Source organism: Emys orbicularis, chromosome 21 (assembly GCF_028017835.1).
Source record: "Emys orbicularis isolate rEmyOrb1 chromosome 21, rEmyOrb1.hap1, whole genome shotgun sequence".
NCBI classification, from domain to species: domain Eukaryota; kingdom Metazoa; phylum Chordata; order Testudines; family Emydidae; genus Emys; species Emys orbicularis.
The window spans coordinates 8,005,885-8,023,085 of NC_088703.1; positions in this window are offsets into that span (position 1 = coordinate 8,005,885).

A 17,201-nucleotide genomic window follows, 5' to 3' on the forward strand; every position below is an offset into this window, starting at 1 on the left:
CCCACCGCTGCGCCGGGCGGGTGGAGGTGCGTCTGGACGGGCGCTGGGGCACCGTGTGTGATGATGGCTGGGACCTGGGCAACATGGCCGTGGTGTGCAGGCAGCTGGGCTGTGGTGGGCCATGGAAGCGCTGAGTGGCAGGGGGTTAGGCCCGGGCCCCAAGTCAGACCCTGTCCTGATGCTGAACATGCAGTGCCAGGGGAGAGAGGCAGCACTGGGGAGCTGCCAGGCCAGGAGAGTGGGACAAGCAGGGCCTGGGCTCTGCTCCCTGTCACACACCATGGGGCAGGGTTATGAAGGGAAAATGTCTTCACCCAGTAGGGTCAGCATCCACACACACCGTCCATTACTGATAGCCCATGGGTGGCTCCTGCCCCCTGAGAGTGCAAAGGCTGATGGGGCTGTGGCAGGGAGGCAGAGGCAGGTCTGCCTGTGGGGGAACTGTTACTGCCCCAGCTCCTGTGGGGTGTAGGGCCGCAGGGGTCACAGGCCTAGGGCTCGGCTACCCCCGTCGCATCCTCCCTGGAGCTAGAAGGGATGGGCAGGGAGTAGGGTCTATATGGCTGTGCTGGAAATGGGGAGGGAGCTCCCAGACACTGATACTGTTGTAGGGATATTAAAGAAGGTACTAACAGTGATTCCCCCAAGTGACAGTGGCCCCCCCCCATAATTTGTCCCCCACACTTTAAAATCCAACAGTTTCACCAAGTACAAAAATCTCTTCGGTCTTCTGTTAAAACGTGTAAGCTACTGTCTGTAGAAACCATTGATTGTATCTGTCCTGTGACCAAGATACTTTATCACTATATAAAACTTACAAACAAGTTAATTGACTTTGTTCTTTAAGTGAACACTATGTTACCACCCCTGCTGTGAGCCTCCAGCCGTTAATTGACTCTGTGCCCGTCAGGCAGTTTATTCTGTAATTGCTACAATGTAACCAAACGCTATAAGCCGTTAAGTGACTTTCACTTCACTGTAACAGCAACGGCTCCTAGGAACAGACCCCCACCCTCTGTGATTAAAGAGCCGGGAGTCTCAAATGAATTAGCACACACCCTGAAAGTGGTGGAGACAGTAAATTAAAATAGGGTTAAGATATGGAATGTATGCTGATGAATGCTTGATATACATGAATGGTTAGGGAGGTGCCAGCCTAGAAAGGGAGTATCCATCGGCCGAAGAATGTGTCAAGTAGGACCACCAAACAACCCCCGGAGGGTAAACTGGGATCCACCCCATCACCTGGAAGGATGAGAAACACAAACTTTGGACAGTGTGGAGCCACCAGGAATGTGCCATCTGCTGATTGAGTCAGCAACAGCAGGATGAAACAGTTCCCATAGACTAACATAGGAATTAATTCCTGTAAGAATGGACTCTAAAGACTGAGAACTTTGAGTCTCTGGTTCTGCTGCCAACCTCCAGGAGCATCAGGTACATCTGACACAGACTTGGCTCCATCCTCATGACCAAGATACCTGGCCAGTAACTTGGCATGAGCAACTCCTAGGCTGGTAACTATAACACCTATACAGAACTTGAATGAATGATTGTGTGAATGAATATATATATATATGTGTGTATAAGGAATAAGTAGTGATAGGAATAAGTAGTCAAATGTTGTTTACTTTTATTGCTTTATTATTATATTTACAATAAATGTGGCATCTTTGCCTTATCCCTCTTAATAAGATTCTGCTGGTTTTTATTCTATTGGTATAACTGGGCCTTCGGGGGAGAGATAGCTCAGTGGTTTGAGCATTGGCCTGCTAAACCCAGGGTTGTGAGTTCAATTCTTGAGGGGGCCATTTAGGGATCTGGGGCAAAAATCTGTCTGGATATTGGTCCTGCTCTGAGCAGGGGGTTGGACTAGATGACCTCCTGAGGTCCCTTCCAACCTTGACATTCCAACACTGTGGGGGGCAGCAGATGGGGTCCCTGCCCCAGAGAGAGTGCAGGATGGGGGACAGTGGGGGTGGAGCATTGGGGTCAGCACTGACTGTGAGCTCAGTGCACCTGTTACTGAGCCCCCCAGCTCCCTGCAGCACAGGGTGAGGAGCAGGACAGAGCAGCCGATGGGCAGCCGGCCTGGGCCTTCTGGGGCTCCCCCGTTCCCCTGGGTCCCAGCACATGTCACTGCTGTGTCTGGTTCTAACTGCTCTGGACTCTGCCCTGCCTGGTGCCACTTTCCTGCAGACACCATGAGGCTGGGAAGCGTTGGGGTGCATAGGCCCCTCTCTGCTCCTGATGGTTTCCCCTTTGTCTCTCCCCAGCTGCCGGAGGGGGAGTCGCTTCCTCCTCAGGTACATACATCTGGCCCCCAGGCGACTGCCCTTTGCCAGAGCCCAGGCCAGGATCCCAACACCCCGGCATCATGGCTGGGGCCTGAGCAGAGGTGACCATGGCCGAACACCAGGGGAGAGCTCATGGCTGAGACTCCTGACCAGAGGCTAGTGTCGCCTGTCAGCCAGGCACCTAAGGCTCGGATCATGTATCCCTTTGTGGACTAGGCCACAAGCCCTGCCCCCTGAATCTCACTCCTGACTGGCTTAAGCAGCTCCCACTGGGTGCAATGGACCCTTCTCATAGGCGCCGGCATTGAACAGGGAGACTCGGCACCTGACCCGGCAGTGGGGTACCCTGGGCGGCAGGGCAGAACCTCAGGCGGAGTCTATCCCCTTCTCTGACCATGTCTCAGCAGTTCACACCCTGGACGGCCCACACCAGGGCAAGGGAGAGTCCTCTGAACCGACCAACCCCATACAGAGGGCAGCCACCTCTGAGTCACAAAGCAGACAAATGAACGGCTTCGTGCTTGGGTGAAATGTGGGCCGGGGACCTTCTCTGGGCTCTTGCTTAGAGGCTCGGTTTGGAGAAGGGCCTGACCGTATCTGGCTGGATGATGTTCGCTCCATGGGGACAGAAGCTGCCCTCTTCCAACGCAAGGCTGAGCCTTGGGAAGACCATAACTGTGAGTACAAAGATGCTAGTGTTGTGTGCTCAGGTAACTCTCCCCATGTCACATTCCGCATGGCACTAGGGGGTGCTGTGCTGCAGAGAGGGGATGTTGATGATTGTGTTGTGGACACACTCCTCATGCAGTCATGCTGGCCCCAATACCCCACGCACTAGGGCAGGACCGGCTCTACCATTTTTGCCTCCCCAAGCCAAAAAAAAAAAAAAAGCCGCCCGAACTGCCGAGGAAAGAAACAAAAACAAACGCCCGGAATGTGCCGCCCCAAGAATGGATGGAATCCTGCCCCTTAGCATGTACTGCCCCAGGCACGTGCTTCCTTCGCTGGTGCCTGGAGCCAGCCCTGCACTAGGGGGTGCTGTGCTGCAGGGAGTGGGGCAGGGGATCTTCCCCCTGACTAGGGTTGCTAATTGTGGTTGAACGTATTCCTGGAGGTTTCATCACGTCACATAAGCTTTAATTAAAGTTTAACCTTTAATTCCTGGAGACTCCAGGACAGCCCAGCAGGTTGGCTCCCTGAGCCCTGGCAGTGAGTGCTTACCCCAGGCAATAAGCAGGGTGAGAGGGGAAATGGGCACAGAGGGGGACAGGGAATTGCTCAGGGCCACTGCAGGCTGAGGCAGGCCAGAGGTGCAACCCAGACCCCTGAGTCCCAGCCCAGTGCCCAGTCACTGCACCACTCTCTGGGGTAACAGCCTACTGCTCCCACGCAGGTTGCGCTCCCTCCGCTGGCCGCAGCAGGGTCCCTGCACCTGTGCTGGCCAGCTGTTTGTGCCCATTGTCCCGGTGTGTGGGTGCCTCGTCCATATGGCCCTGCCCTGGGGTTGGAGGGTCATGGGCACAAAGCACCCTTGTATGCCCAGTGGCACAGGCTCCAGGGACTCTGAGCCCTGGTGGGTTTCTCTGTCCCCCTGCTTTGCAGGCCTTGTGCACCTGGAGGAGCTGACAACCCCGGGGACCCCATCCTACGCCTCAGGGAGCAGCACGCCCGACAGCAGCAAAGACCCCCGCTTAGGATCCTGACAATGAGACTCCTGGCTGGCAGAGCAAATGACGCTCTCTGAGAGCCACCCTCAGGTGGGGCCATGGCAGGAGCAGGGGGATCTGGGCCCAGCCTGCAGCATGAGATGGCTGGGGCAGCCCTCAGAGATCATCCCTGAGACTGCTGCCTTCCCCTAGCGCTAGACAAGGGCTGCCTGAGGGTCAGAGACAGCCACCCCTGAGACTATGTTGGGGTGGGGATGGGTCGCAAGATGGGTTCACGCAGTATGGGGGACTGATCCTGATGCTGTCCCTGCCTCAGAGGGGTCTGGAGTGCAGGACTGTCTGTCCCCTCAGCCTTGCGCTTCAATTCTGCTGATGTCCCTCAATCCCAACTCATAGCTCCCTGCTATTCCAGCCCTGGGCTCCCACCCATAGTTCTGACAACGTCCCTTGATCCTGACTCACAGCCTCCCCACTACACGAACACTCTAGATTATTACCCTTATGCAGATACAGAGATGGCCACAGATTCTGCACTGATACCCAGGCCCATGGTCTTTTGTCCATGTCCCAGCAGGCACCCCGCTCCTGGCCACAGGGGGCACCCTTCCTTCTGTGTATTTCCCCCTTTTCCTCTTGTGACGTTGCACTCTGTATGCTTTATAAAAACATGCTTATGAATGTGAATATGATGTAACTGGAATATGCTTTATGCAAAAGGTCTCTTGTAAGGTATCATTACAAAACTTATGAGCTACTCAGTGTGTTCATCCTATTTGTTTGCATGTATTATTTCTATGTCTGGAGTTAGGAGAATAAGTTATAAACTTGTATTATTGATGTAAACATATTAAGTGGAAGCCATTAAGGGTGCTTAAGAATCAATGACCTATAAATGGGTACTGCCAGTGGGTTTTCCAGGCTGCAGTTACCTACCTACACTGTGATATCCCGAACAAGCCAGACTGCCTGAGCAGACCAGCACCTGCGCTTTGCTTTCTCTTTAGAGGCAATAAACAGTGTAACTGCCGCAGTTATAAGGTACCACCCAGCACTTGTTAAGCTAACAAGCTCACCATAGATCAGCCCCCACTCCAGCAGGGGCTGTGGGAGGAGTCAGTCCTTCTAACCGCACAAAGGGGTTTTCCTGTGGTTATAAGTTCATAACAGCCTCGGTTCAGAACAAAGACCCCCATGAATGGGTCACTCTTTCCTTGGGCTTGGGCTTCTGATCTCCAGACTCCGGGAACAGGTGATCAGCAGACGATGGGCCCTGGCTGGGTTTTAGCATAACCTGGGGGGAAGGAATTTGCTTTCACCTCCCTGTAGATATTTCCCAGGAAATCCACTTCACACGTATTGTCCCAAATGACCATTCTTGTCTGCCACATATTTCAATGTGTCCTTTCATCATCCAGGCCCACAACGCTATGTAACCTTTGCATTTCATACAACGGACTCCAAAGATACTTAATGAAGTAATTGCTACGCTAGGCTGAGAGCTTCCTAAGGAGGATCTCACCTGGACGGCCAGCTCCTAAGTGACAGAGGAGATAGTGAACAGTAGCAGCAAACAGGGGAGTTTTGTGAGGGAGTTTTCCGGGGCAAGGAGAGACTATGTGATCCTTGGGGAGAGTTTGTTGTGTGTTAGTTTGTTTGTTGTAGGCTTGTTTGCTTGCCCTGTGCTTGCTTGAAGTTTCTAGTGGGGCTGTTTTGGAGGCTGGGTGCTGAGCAGCAAATAGGCGTTTAGAGAGGGAGTGTGAGAGGCAGATACACCCAATAAACATACTCTACACTTGGGCCAATAACCCCCCGCCCCCAAAAACCTATCAAATAAACCCTTCAGGGCTAAAAATAATTCAGGCAGAAGTCCAGCAGCAGAGTGGAAGCTATCCAGTTTATTGCACTGAATTCAGCATGTACAGTTATCTGCCTTGTGGGCAGGTGGCATCTGCATGCATTTGGTGCAAGCCACGCATGGCCCTCAGAGGTTGAGTACAGGATCTTGAGACCAGACTAGCTGAACTGGTAGAGATAAGGGAGACTGTGGCCTGGTCTACACTACCCGCCGGAATCGGCGGGTAGAAATCGACCTCTCGGGGATCGATTTATCGCGTCCCGTCAGGACGCGACAATCGATCCCCGAATCGACGCTCTTACTCCACCAGCGAAGGTGGGAGTAAGAGCCGTTGACGGGAAGCCGCGGAGGTCGATTTTGCCGCCGTCCTCACAGCGGGGTAAGTCGGCTGCGATACGTCGAATTCAGCTACGCTATTCGCGTAGCTGAATTTGCGTATCTTAAATCGACCCCCCCCCGTAGTGTAGATGTAGCCAGAGAGGCACACAGAGGAGACTTTGAGGGACACAGTAGAATGGTCCCACACCCAGTCTGACACTCTGCTGTTGAGGAGGATGAAAGTCTCAGGGAAGGAGAACTGGAGCAGAAGGAAACAATCCCATAGTTGGGACCCGCCTTCTAGATGATGTTAAGGTGTCCTCCTGCACTAAGGTTACCCCAGTTATTAGGAAGAGACAGGTAGTAGTGATGCGGGTTTCACTTATTAGAGATTATTAGAAATACAGAAGCAGATGTGTTGGGTTTGAGATGATTGAGAGACCCAGATGGTGAATTGCCTGCTGGGTGTGAAGGTAGCGGATCTTTCAAGACATCCAGATAGGTTTATGTACAGCAGTGGGGAGCAGTGGTGGTTGTAGTACATGTAACAGCAATTTTTTTTTAAAGTACATCAGAAGCAGGAAGCCTGCCAAACAAACACTGCAATGACTGGACGATGTTAGGAACCATTAGGAAAGGGATTAATAATAAGACAGAAAATATCATAATGCCACTATAGAAATCCATGGTATGCCCACATCTTGAATACTGTGTGCAGTTCTAGTTGCCCCATCTCAAAAAAGATATATTAGAATTGGAAAAGGTACAGAGAAGGGCAACAAAAATGATTAGGGGCATGGAACAGCTTCCATATAAAGAGAGATTAAAAAGACTGGGACTGTTCAGCTTAGAAAAAAGACAGCCAAGGGGGGATATGATAAAGGTCTATAAAATCATGATTGGTGTGGAAAAAGTGAGTAAGGAATTGTTATTTACCCCTTTGCATAACACAAGAATCAAGGGGGTTACCCAATGAAATTAATAGGCAGTAGGTTTAAAACAAACAAAAGGAAATACTTCTTCACACAATGTACCGTCAACCTATGGAACTCATTGCCAGGAGATGCTGTGAAGGCCAAAAGTATAAGTGGGTTAAAAAAAGAATTAGATCAGTTCATGGAGGATAGGTCCATGGATGGCTATTGGCCAAGATGGTCCAGGATGCAACCCCATGCTCTGGGTTCCCTAAACTGCTGTCTTCCAGAAGCTGGGACTGGACAACAGAGGACGGATCACTCAATAAATTGACCTGTTCTGTTCTTTCCTTCTGAAGCACTTGGCATGAGCCACTGTCAGAAGACACATTACTGGGCTAGACGGACCATTGGTCTGACCCAGTATGGCTGTTCTTATGTTATTAAATATACTGCAGGGATTTACTTTATCTGTCACATTGGGAACTACAGATTTACCCTGCTTGTGAGCTTAACTGTGGGAAGTAGGTGAATGTTCCTAAACTGTTACAATAACCTGTAACAATGAAAGTTGATAGAAGGGGTATGAAAAGGAGACAAAAATGGGATTAATTCAAATAAAAAGGCTACAGATGCCACCAAAGAACTGTGTTAGCAGCATCACTGATGAATAAGGGAAGGGTAGGGACTGGAAATCAATGGACCAAAATTGGTGTGTCAGAAACTAGGCCTAATTGGTGAACAAAATAATGATTAGTTGGGCTTGTACCAAAGGACAATATTCTGGATAAACCTGCCTGAAGTAAGTTAAACCTTATTGAAATAATTTGAATACCTTTGGGGTCCATTGTATTCCAATGCAATTGTTTTGTGTTGGTGTAAAATTGTAAAACTTTTCGAGGAGACGTGACTAATGTAAACCTTGGGGGAATGTTAAGCACTTCAAAGAACTGGCTGGGACAATATGCGTGAAGTGGGTTTCCTGGGAGGCACATGCAGGGGCGGTGGGTGTCCTTGGGGGAGGCTAGCCCCCGGCCCCTCCCCTCTGCCCAAGGCTCCACCCTGCCCCTTCTGCTCCCCTTCCCCTGCCAGAGCCAGGAGCACATACACGACCCCCCTGAGGTTGCCGGCCCCCCTGAGGTTGCCAGCCCCCCCGCGCACCCCGAGCCACAGCCTTGGTAACACCGGGCGGCACGGCATGGCCCCAGGCCCAGGGTCTTGTGCACACTGGTCCCAGCCTGCCTGCCCCAGCCTCTTGGCCACAGAAGAGCGGGAAGGGAACTGGAAGCAGGCAGGAGGGGGCCTGCAGGCGGACCATGGGCGAGGCCTTGCCAGGCACCTTGGGGAGACACAGCCTTCCCCTGCCTATGATATCTGCCTCCCATGGGCACATGGGAGGCCTTTTGAAGCTATGCCCTGGGGAGAAAAGCCATCTCTCTGCTGATTATCTGCACCTGGAAACCTCAGATCCAAGACCCCTGAACTGTATAAAGGATGGACAAATCTAGCTGAGGCTGTTAGGAAATTGTGACCCCAGAAGTGGTTCCTTGGTGGGTTTGAAGGACTAATCACCAGCCGGAGCCCACTCTAGAGTTAGGGTGATCTCAGGTAAGATGACTAGCATGCGTGTAGGTTCTGTTATTATTTTAACATGTTTTCTCTGTAATGCTTTTACCCTGTGAGTTAATGTGCTTGCTTAGAAAGAGCTGGGTGCTAACTTATCAGTGTGCAATGACACTGCTGTTAGTCTCTGAAGAGAAGGCAAAAAGCAGCAAAGGCAGCCTGGGAACACCCCAGTCAGGAGGGAGGGAGACAAGGGAGATGACAGCTGGGGAGCTGGAGCCTGGACTGGGTGCCCTTGCTGGACAATAGAGAGGGGAATACAGGTGAAGTTGCCCTGAATTTTGGCAGGGAGATTCCACCCCCACCACCTCTGCCTGTTTGGAGCTTTAAAAAGGGAGACTTTGGGGACCAAACTGGCAGAGCAGACCCCTGGGATTCCCTGGGGAAAGGCTGACTCACTCCAGAGACTCTGTCTTTGTCGGTGAGCTTCAGTCACTGGGATGTCCAGGCCAGCATGTCAGTGAGGGCGCCTGGCCATCAGCGCTGGACCATCAAGGACCCCAGCCTCGTGCACATGAGATCCTGCCCTGTCTTCCCTTCCCTCCTGTGCTCCTTTCCACCCTCGCTATCTTCTTCCCATCCTCCCCCTCTCTCTGCTCTTTTCCGGAGCCATTTTGCAAGAGTCACATTCCTAGATTGCAAGGCCAGCAGGGACTCTTGTGACCATCCAGTCTGACCTCCTGCATAGCACAGGCTGGAGACCCTCCCCCGGCAAGCCCTGCATCTAACCCCTAGCTTGTGGCTGGGCTGGAGCATGTCATAGAAAGACATCCAAGATCATCTGGTCCCCTGCAGCGAGCCCCCTCCCAACCTCCCTTCAAGGCCCTTCCTCAGCCTCCTCTGCCCAGGGACCCTCCATCACCTGCATGACCCCAAACTGATACTGGCCCTTCCTGGCGTGGCCGACCCCAAACAGCCAGTTCCATCCCCCCAGCTCTGAAATAGCCAATCCCATCTACCCAGCTCCCAAACAGCCAATCACATTCTGGACACACCCACAGCTCCGGGCATGGGCGGGGCAGGATGCACGCTATGAATGGGGGGCTCTAAGCAGAGCTGAGCGGCATGGGGATGAGCCCCTCCCCTTCATGAAGGACAGAGCGGCTGGGCCTTGCTCCCCACGCTGGCTCCATTCTCTTCCCTGTGCACACAGGATGCATCTCCATCCCACTCTGCCCCGCTCCAGTTAGCGCCTCCCATTCGCTGATGCAGCTCAGCCGCCATCACTGCTGGGTGTGGGGGGATGCCCAGAATGGGGCTGGCTCCCAGCTCCAAACACTCAGCCTGTGGGGAGGCGTAACTGGAGTGGAGCCTGGGGAGCCCTACGAGGCAGCAGCTTTGCTAGCAGCCTGCACCCCTCAGCGACCCAGTTCAGGGTTCCCAAGGATTTCCCTGGCTCTGCGACCCCCCCGCCCATGATTCCGCCCCCCCCCACTGTGATCTCTAAGCAGCACGGCTGTGGCCAGGGTCACCGGGCCTGGCACAGAGGAGGAGAAAAGGCACTCAGTGAGGGGCTGGCCCAGCCAAACCATCCCGGCTCGGTGTCACAGGGAGGGGGAGTGACGCACCAGAGCAGCTCCCCCAGGGCTGGGGGATTTACCACTACCAGGACCCTGTCAGTCGGGGGGGCGGGGATGGGGGTTACAATCTGGCCCAGCCCCCTCTGGCACTCACCAGTCTGCTCTTCCTCAGCCTCCACCCCAGAGCCTGCACCCCCAGCTGGAGCCCTCATCCCCCACCTCCTGCAGCCCAACAGCCCACCCCTCCTGTCCTTTGAACCCCTCGATCCCAGCCCAGAGCACCCTCCTGCACCCCAAACCCATCATCCAGAGCCCCATCCCAGAGCCTGCACCCCCAGCCAGAGCCCTCATCCCCCCATGCCCCAACCACCTGACCCAGCCCTGATCCCCCTCCTGCCCTCAGTCCCGGCCCAGAGCACCCTCCTAAACTCCAAAGCCCTCATCCCCATCCCCAGCCATATCCCAGAGCCTGCACCCCCAGCCAGAGCCCTCACACGCCCCTGCACCCCAACCTCGTGCTCCAGCTCAGAGCCCCCTCCTGCACTCAGAACCCCTCAACCCTGGCCCCACATCAGAGCCTGCACCCCCAGCCAGAGCCCTCAAACCGCCCCACACCCCAACCCCCAGCCTGATGAAAATGAGCGAGTGAGTGAGGGTGGGGAGAGTGAGCAACAGAAGGAGGGGGGGATGGAGTGAGCGGGGGTGGGGCCTTGGAGAAGGGGAGGGGCAAGGGCGGGGCCTCAGAGGAGGGGAGGGCAGGGGGTGGGCCAAGGGTGTTTGGTTTTGGGCGAGTAGAAAGTTGGCAACCCTAGGAGAGTCTCCTCCTGCCTCATCAGTAAGAGCTCAGCTCCTGCACTGGAGGGGGGGTATCAGAGCCCCCCAAACTCGGAGTTATTTTTAATGTTCACAGTTGTGACTCTGGGTGTTCTTGTTATTCAGACAAACACCCAGCCCTGCTGTGAGAACTCCCCAATCCTGGCCCATCGCTGCCTTGTGGCAATGCGTTCCCCAGGCCCATAACACTGAGGGGGAATCTTGTGTTGCTATGGCAACTGAGTTAGATTATTAGGGGATAGCCCAGCCCATTTTGACTGGCTGTTGGTTAGTTCTGTGTGTAGCAATAAATGACTGCTCCAAGGTTCACAGCTCTCTGTGTCTCCAGTGATTTCTTCCTAAAACTAACAGAGAGTCCTGTGGCACCTTTAAGACTAACAGATGTATTGGAGCATAAGCTTTCGTGGGTGAATGCCCACTTCATCAGACAAGCAGGCAAGAATCAGTATGGAGATAACGAGGTTAGTTCAATCAGGGAGGGTGAGGTGCTCTGCTAGCAGTTGAGGTGTGAACACCAAGGGAAGAGAAACCGCTTCTGTAGTTGGATAGCCATTCACAGTCTTTGTTTAATCCTGATCTGATGGTGTCAAATTTGCAAATGAACTGGAGCTCAGCAGTTTCTCTTTGGAGTCTGGTCCTGAAGTTTTTTTGCTGTAAGATGGCTATCTTTACATCTGCTATTGTGTGGCCAGGGAGGTTGAAGTGTTCTCCTACAGGTTTTTGTATATTGCCATTCCTCATATCTGACTTGTGTCCATTTATCCTCTTACGTAGTGACTGTCCAATTTGGCCAATGTACATAGCAGAGGGGCATTGCTGGCACATGATGGTATATATAACATTGGTGGACGTGCAGGTGAATGAACCGGTGATGTTGTAGCTGATCTGGTTAGGTCCTGTGATGGTGTTGCTGGTGTAGGTATGTGGGCGCTGAGGTACAACCACATCTGCTCCAACCCCTCAGACAGAGACCAACACCTACAAGATCTTCACCAAGCATTCTCAAAACTACGATACCCACACAAGGAAATAAGGAAACAAATCAACAGAGCCAGACGTGTACCCAGAAGCCTCCTGCTACAAGACAAGCCCAAGAAAGAAATCAACAGAACTCCACTGGCCATCACCTACAGTCCCCAGCTTAAACCTCTCCAACGCATCATCAGTGATCTACAACCCATCCTGGACAATGATCCCTCGCTTTCACAGACCTTGGGAGGCAGGCCAGTCCTCGCCCACAGTCAACCCACCAACCTTAAGGATATTCTCACCAACAACCACGCACCACACCATAACAACTCTAACTCAGGAACCAATCCATGCAACAAACCTTGATGCCAACTCTGCCCACATATCTACACCAGCAACACCATCACAGGACCTAACCAGATCAGCTACAACATCACCGGTTCATTCACCTGCACGTCCACCAATGTTATATATACCATCATGTGCCAGCAATGCCCCTCTGCTATGTACATTGGCCAAACTGGACAGTCACTACGTAAGAGGATAAATGGACACAAGTCAGATATGAGGAATGGCAATATACAAAAACCTGTAGGAGAACACTTCAACCTCCCTGGCCACACAATAGCAGATGTAAAGGTAGCCATCTTACAGCAAAAAAACTTCAGGACCAGACTCCAAAGAGACACTGCTGAGCTTCAGTTCATTTGCAAATTTGACACCATCAGATCAGGATTAAACAAAGACTGTGAATGGCTATCCAACTACAGAAGCAGTTTCTCCTCCCTTGGTGTTCACACCTCAACTGCTAGCAGAGGACCTCACCCTCCCTGATTGAACTAACCTCGTTATCTCCATACTGATTCTTGCCTGCATATTTATACCTGCCTCTGGAAATTTCCATTACATGCGTCTGATGAAGTGGGCATTCACCCATGAAAGCTTATGCTCCAATACATCTGTTAGTCTTAAAGGTGCCACAGGACTCTCTGTTGCTTTTTACAGATCCAGACTAACATGGCTACCCCTCTGATACTTCCTAAAACTGTTGACCCCAAGGATATAACAGGGTATGTTTGCTCAGCATGTTTCAGGAACATGTATTTCACAATCCAGTGATAGAAATAAAGCTACAGCGCAGGTCACTTCTCCTCTGTGGGCTCAGTCGCACGCACCCACTGGATCACGTCGGGGGGGCACAGAGGGAGGGGTCTCTGCAGTGAGAGGCCTGTCACACCCCCGGTCCCTTGGGTCCCTGCCCCCTTGGGTGCCTGCCCCATCTCCCCAGCCTCCCAGCCTGTGACCATCACACGGAGCTCAGACTGCCTCTCTCACAAGGACGATCGCCTGCCCTAACCCCTGGCCATGCTGCCCCACAAGGAGTGTGCTATGAACATGGGGTTTCCCGGGTGCCTCCTGCTCCCAGCTGGGCACCCCCTTGGCAGGAGCTCAGCTGCCTGCGCTGGAGCCGGGAAGACAAAGATCCCCATCCTCCTGGTCTGGCTTTGGGGTGAGTGGCCTTTTCCCTTTGCTCTGGCTTTGAATAGCCCTGGGGGCACCCTGCGATTCTCCAGCCCCACCCATCAGACACGGCATAGCTGTGTCCTGGGAGCCAGAACTACTGGGGTCTATTCCTGGGAAGGGGAGTGGAGTGGGATCTAGTGGATAGAGCAGAGGGGCTGGGAGCCAGGACTCCTGGGGTCTACTGCTGCCATGGCAAGGGGAGTGGGGTCTAGTGGTTAGACCCACGAAAGCTTATGCTCCAATACATCCGTTAGTCTATAAGGTGCCGCTGGACTCTTTGTTACTTTTTATTAAATATTATTAACTATTATTTGTTATGCAAACACAAGAATTCATGTTACGACAGCACTGTATGCCAAGCTCAAGGCCCTGTGGTGCTGGGCTCTGCACTGGCAGGGTGACAGGCAGTCTCTGCCCCCAAGAGCTCAGTCTAAATCGAGAGGATACAGAGGGGGATAGGGACACAGAGAGGGGATGTGATAGCAGCTGTTGGGAATGAAGCCCTGGTCTCATCACTCCCAGCCCGGTGCCCCTCAGCACTGCCACTGTGCTTGGTGCTGTACAACACACAACCAGAGACAGCCACTGGGCTCACAGTCAGCCATGAAATGTGCTGTCCCCAGACACAGCCCTTCTCAGACTCATGTAGGCACTGAGAGAATCTGGAGAACAAAGACAAGTTAACATTACAAATCTCAGCTCCCTCTCAGCATCCACCAGCATTTCCAGAGGGCCAGCAATCCACTTTGTAAGCCCAAATAGAGAGACGATGGCTCTGTCGCTGGACACTGAAAGAAGAGCTCATCACTGAGAAAGTTTGCAGATGACACAGTTCGGGGAGTGTAAATAGTGAAGAGGACAGGTTGAGAGATCTGGATGCTTGGTAAACTGGGTGCAAGCAAACAATATGCATTTTACTACAGCGACATGCAAATGTATAAATCTAGGGACCAAGAACATGGGCCATACTTACATGGTGAACTCTCTCCTGGGATGCAGTGCCTCTAAAAATGATATGGGGGTCACAGTGGATAATCAGCTGAACACAAGCTCCCAGTGAGACACTGTGGCCAAAAGAGCTGCTGTGATCCTGTGATGCACAAACAGGGGAATCTCTAGTAGAAGTAGATAGTTTATTTTACCTCCGCATTTGGCACTGGTGTGATCAATGCTGGAATCCTCCTGTGTCCAGTTCTGGTGTCCCCAATTCAAGAAAGATGTTGATGAGTTGGAGAGGGCTCAGAGAAGAGCCATGAGAATGAGTAAAGGACTAGGAAACCTACTTAATCTGTTTAACTTAATAAAGAGAAAGTTAAGGGGTGACTTGATCACAGTCTGTAAGTATCTACACGGGCCCGGGGAACAAGTATTTCATAATGGGCTCTTCAATCTAGCAGAGAAAGGGGGAACAGGATCCAATGGCTGGAGCTGAAGCTAGACAAATTCAGGCTGGAATGAGGCATTTACCAAGGATCGTGGTGGATTCTTCATCATTTTTGACAACTTTTAACTCAAGATTGGATGTTTTTCTAAACATTCTAGGAATAATTTCAGGGCAGGTCTCTGGCCTGTGCTATACAGGACTCAGAGTAGATGATCACAGTGGTCCCCTTTGGCTTAGGAATCTATGAATCTGTAAAATCCCCGAGTCATACTGAAACTTTCTATCATCCTATCAGACTGTGCTGCGTGTGCAGGGCTGGGGCAGGTTTGTGGAGCCCCTGGAATCTCACAAAGCTGCAGAAACACTTTGCAGTCAAAGTTTCTCCCTTGATCTGAGAGCAGCACTGCTGGGGTCCTGAGTCTGGTGAAGAATTTGTTCACTAGAATGAACGTATTACATTGATTCATTGTGTACTTATTAGCCTCGGTGAAATCCAAACCGATTATCAGCTCACCCACGATCCTGGCTTCTTGCTCAAATTCCAGTGCTCCTATTTTCAAAGCCAATTTCTCCCATTTTTGGAAGGATGCACACTCCCCAGTCAGGGACCATGTCTACAGTGCGCACAGAGCCAGCTGCAGGGGTGTGAATTGCAGAGTTCACCAAAGAGCTGCACTCAGACTGACCTGTGTGGACACTGCTGGTGCGAACTGAAGGTTCCTAATTTGAGTTAACGCCCTGTGAAAGAGGACTAGGGTAACTATGTAAGAACCCCCCCGTACACTGGGGAGGCAGGGGGAGTTCACACACTGTAACTGCCCCCCATACACACACACACAGGGGAAGCAGGGGGCGGTCACGCACCGTAACTATTCCTCCCTCTCCCCCCCCAAACTGAGGAGTGCACTAGGCCTGGCCAGACCTCGGGGGAGCAGGGTGTGTCATGCTCCTGTCCCAGGTGTGGTCTGGCTACAGAATTTGCTCATCCACCCCAGCTGTGTTCATCGTTAGATCCTTTAATGCCCTGCCAGGTATGGCTCAGGTTCGGCTCCGTAAGGGATGTTACACACAGTACCACTCATTGGCTGAGCAGAGCGTGACAGGTTAACATCCCAGTCCATCTCCCCCATTAAGTTCCATGTTCCTGCCATTTATTCACACTGTCAGGCTGGCTGTGAAGTTCAGGACGGATCAGTCTGTCCAGTGTCTCTGAACCAACCTGGGCTCCTAACTGCAAAATGCCAACGTGTAGCAGCTTGGCCATCTGGCTGGACGCTAGTTGCAACGAATGACTTGGGTTGTTCTGGAATCCTTGAGTTGTCTTCTCGCTCAGCATCCACCATCTGTTGGGTTTGCTCTGTGGATGGTTTCTGTTGAACACAGTTTCATACCCGGCAGGTCTCAAATGGAGTGATGGCTCTTGTAAACGTGTCTGTTGTGTAGGGGCCAGCTGCCCTCACTGGCACTGGGTGGGTTGTTTGGCTGCCCTTTCCCCATGACAGGAGAGAGGGGAGGGGTCAAGGAGCAGTTGGGACCCTGGGACTGAGAGGGCCTCTGGCCAATCAGAGAACTCCAGACTAGGGCCAATGGATAGTAGCCAGTGCCCCAAGTCAGTCTGATTGACCAAGCAGCCGGGCCAATCAGGGAGCCCGGCTCAGGTTCCAGCCTCCATGCATGTTGGGGAAGGAGACAGCGAGACCAGCCCCCGGGGAGGAGCTCGGACGAAGCCGGGAGGAGAAAAGCCGTGTGAGAGGGTGGGAGGAGCTGAGCAAAGACCCAGCCACATATGTGGGGGCTGGTGAGTGGGGCAGGGCTGGGGCCAGCAATTGGGACAAGGGTCAGTAAGGGGATGGGGCCAGGGATGGTGAGGGGCGGGGTCAGGGACACTGAGAGGGTGGGGCCAGCAAGGGGCAGGGATCAGGATTGATGAGAGGCTGGGGCAGGGCCCAGGGTGAGAGTTGGTGAGGGGGGCAGGGCAGGGCTGTGGGGGGCCTGGCCAGGGTTGGTGAGGGTGTGGGGCCAGGTTTGGTTGGAGGGCAGGGTGATAGTCAGTGAGACAGGCAGGGTGCGTGTCAGTGCGAGGGGACAGGGACAGGGTCACTGAGGGGAGTGGAGCCAGAGTCAGCTAGTGAGGTGGGGCTGGGGTCAGTGATGGGAGCAGGGCCAGTGAATGTGGCCAGGAACAGTGAGGGGACAGGGCTAGGATTGCTGAGGGGGGTGGGTCACAGGTCAGTGAGGGGCGGGGTCAGGGACATTGAGAGAGTGAGGCCAGCAAGGGGGCGGGGTGAGGGTTGAT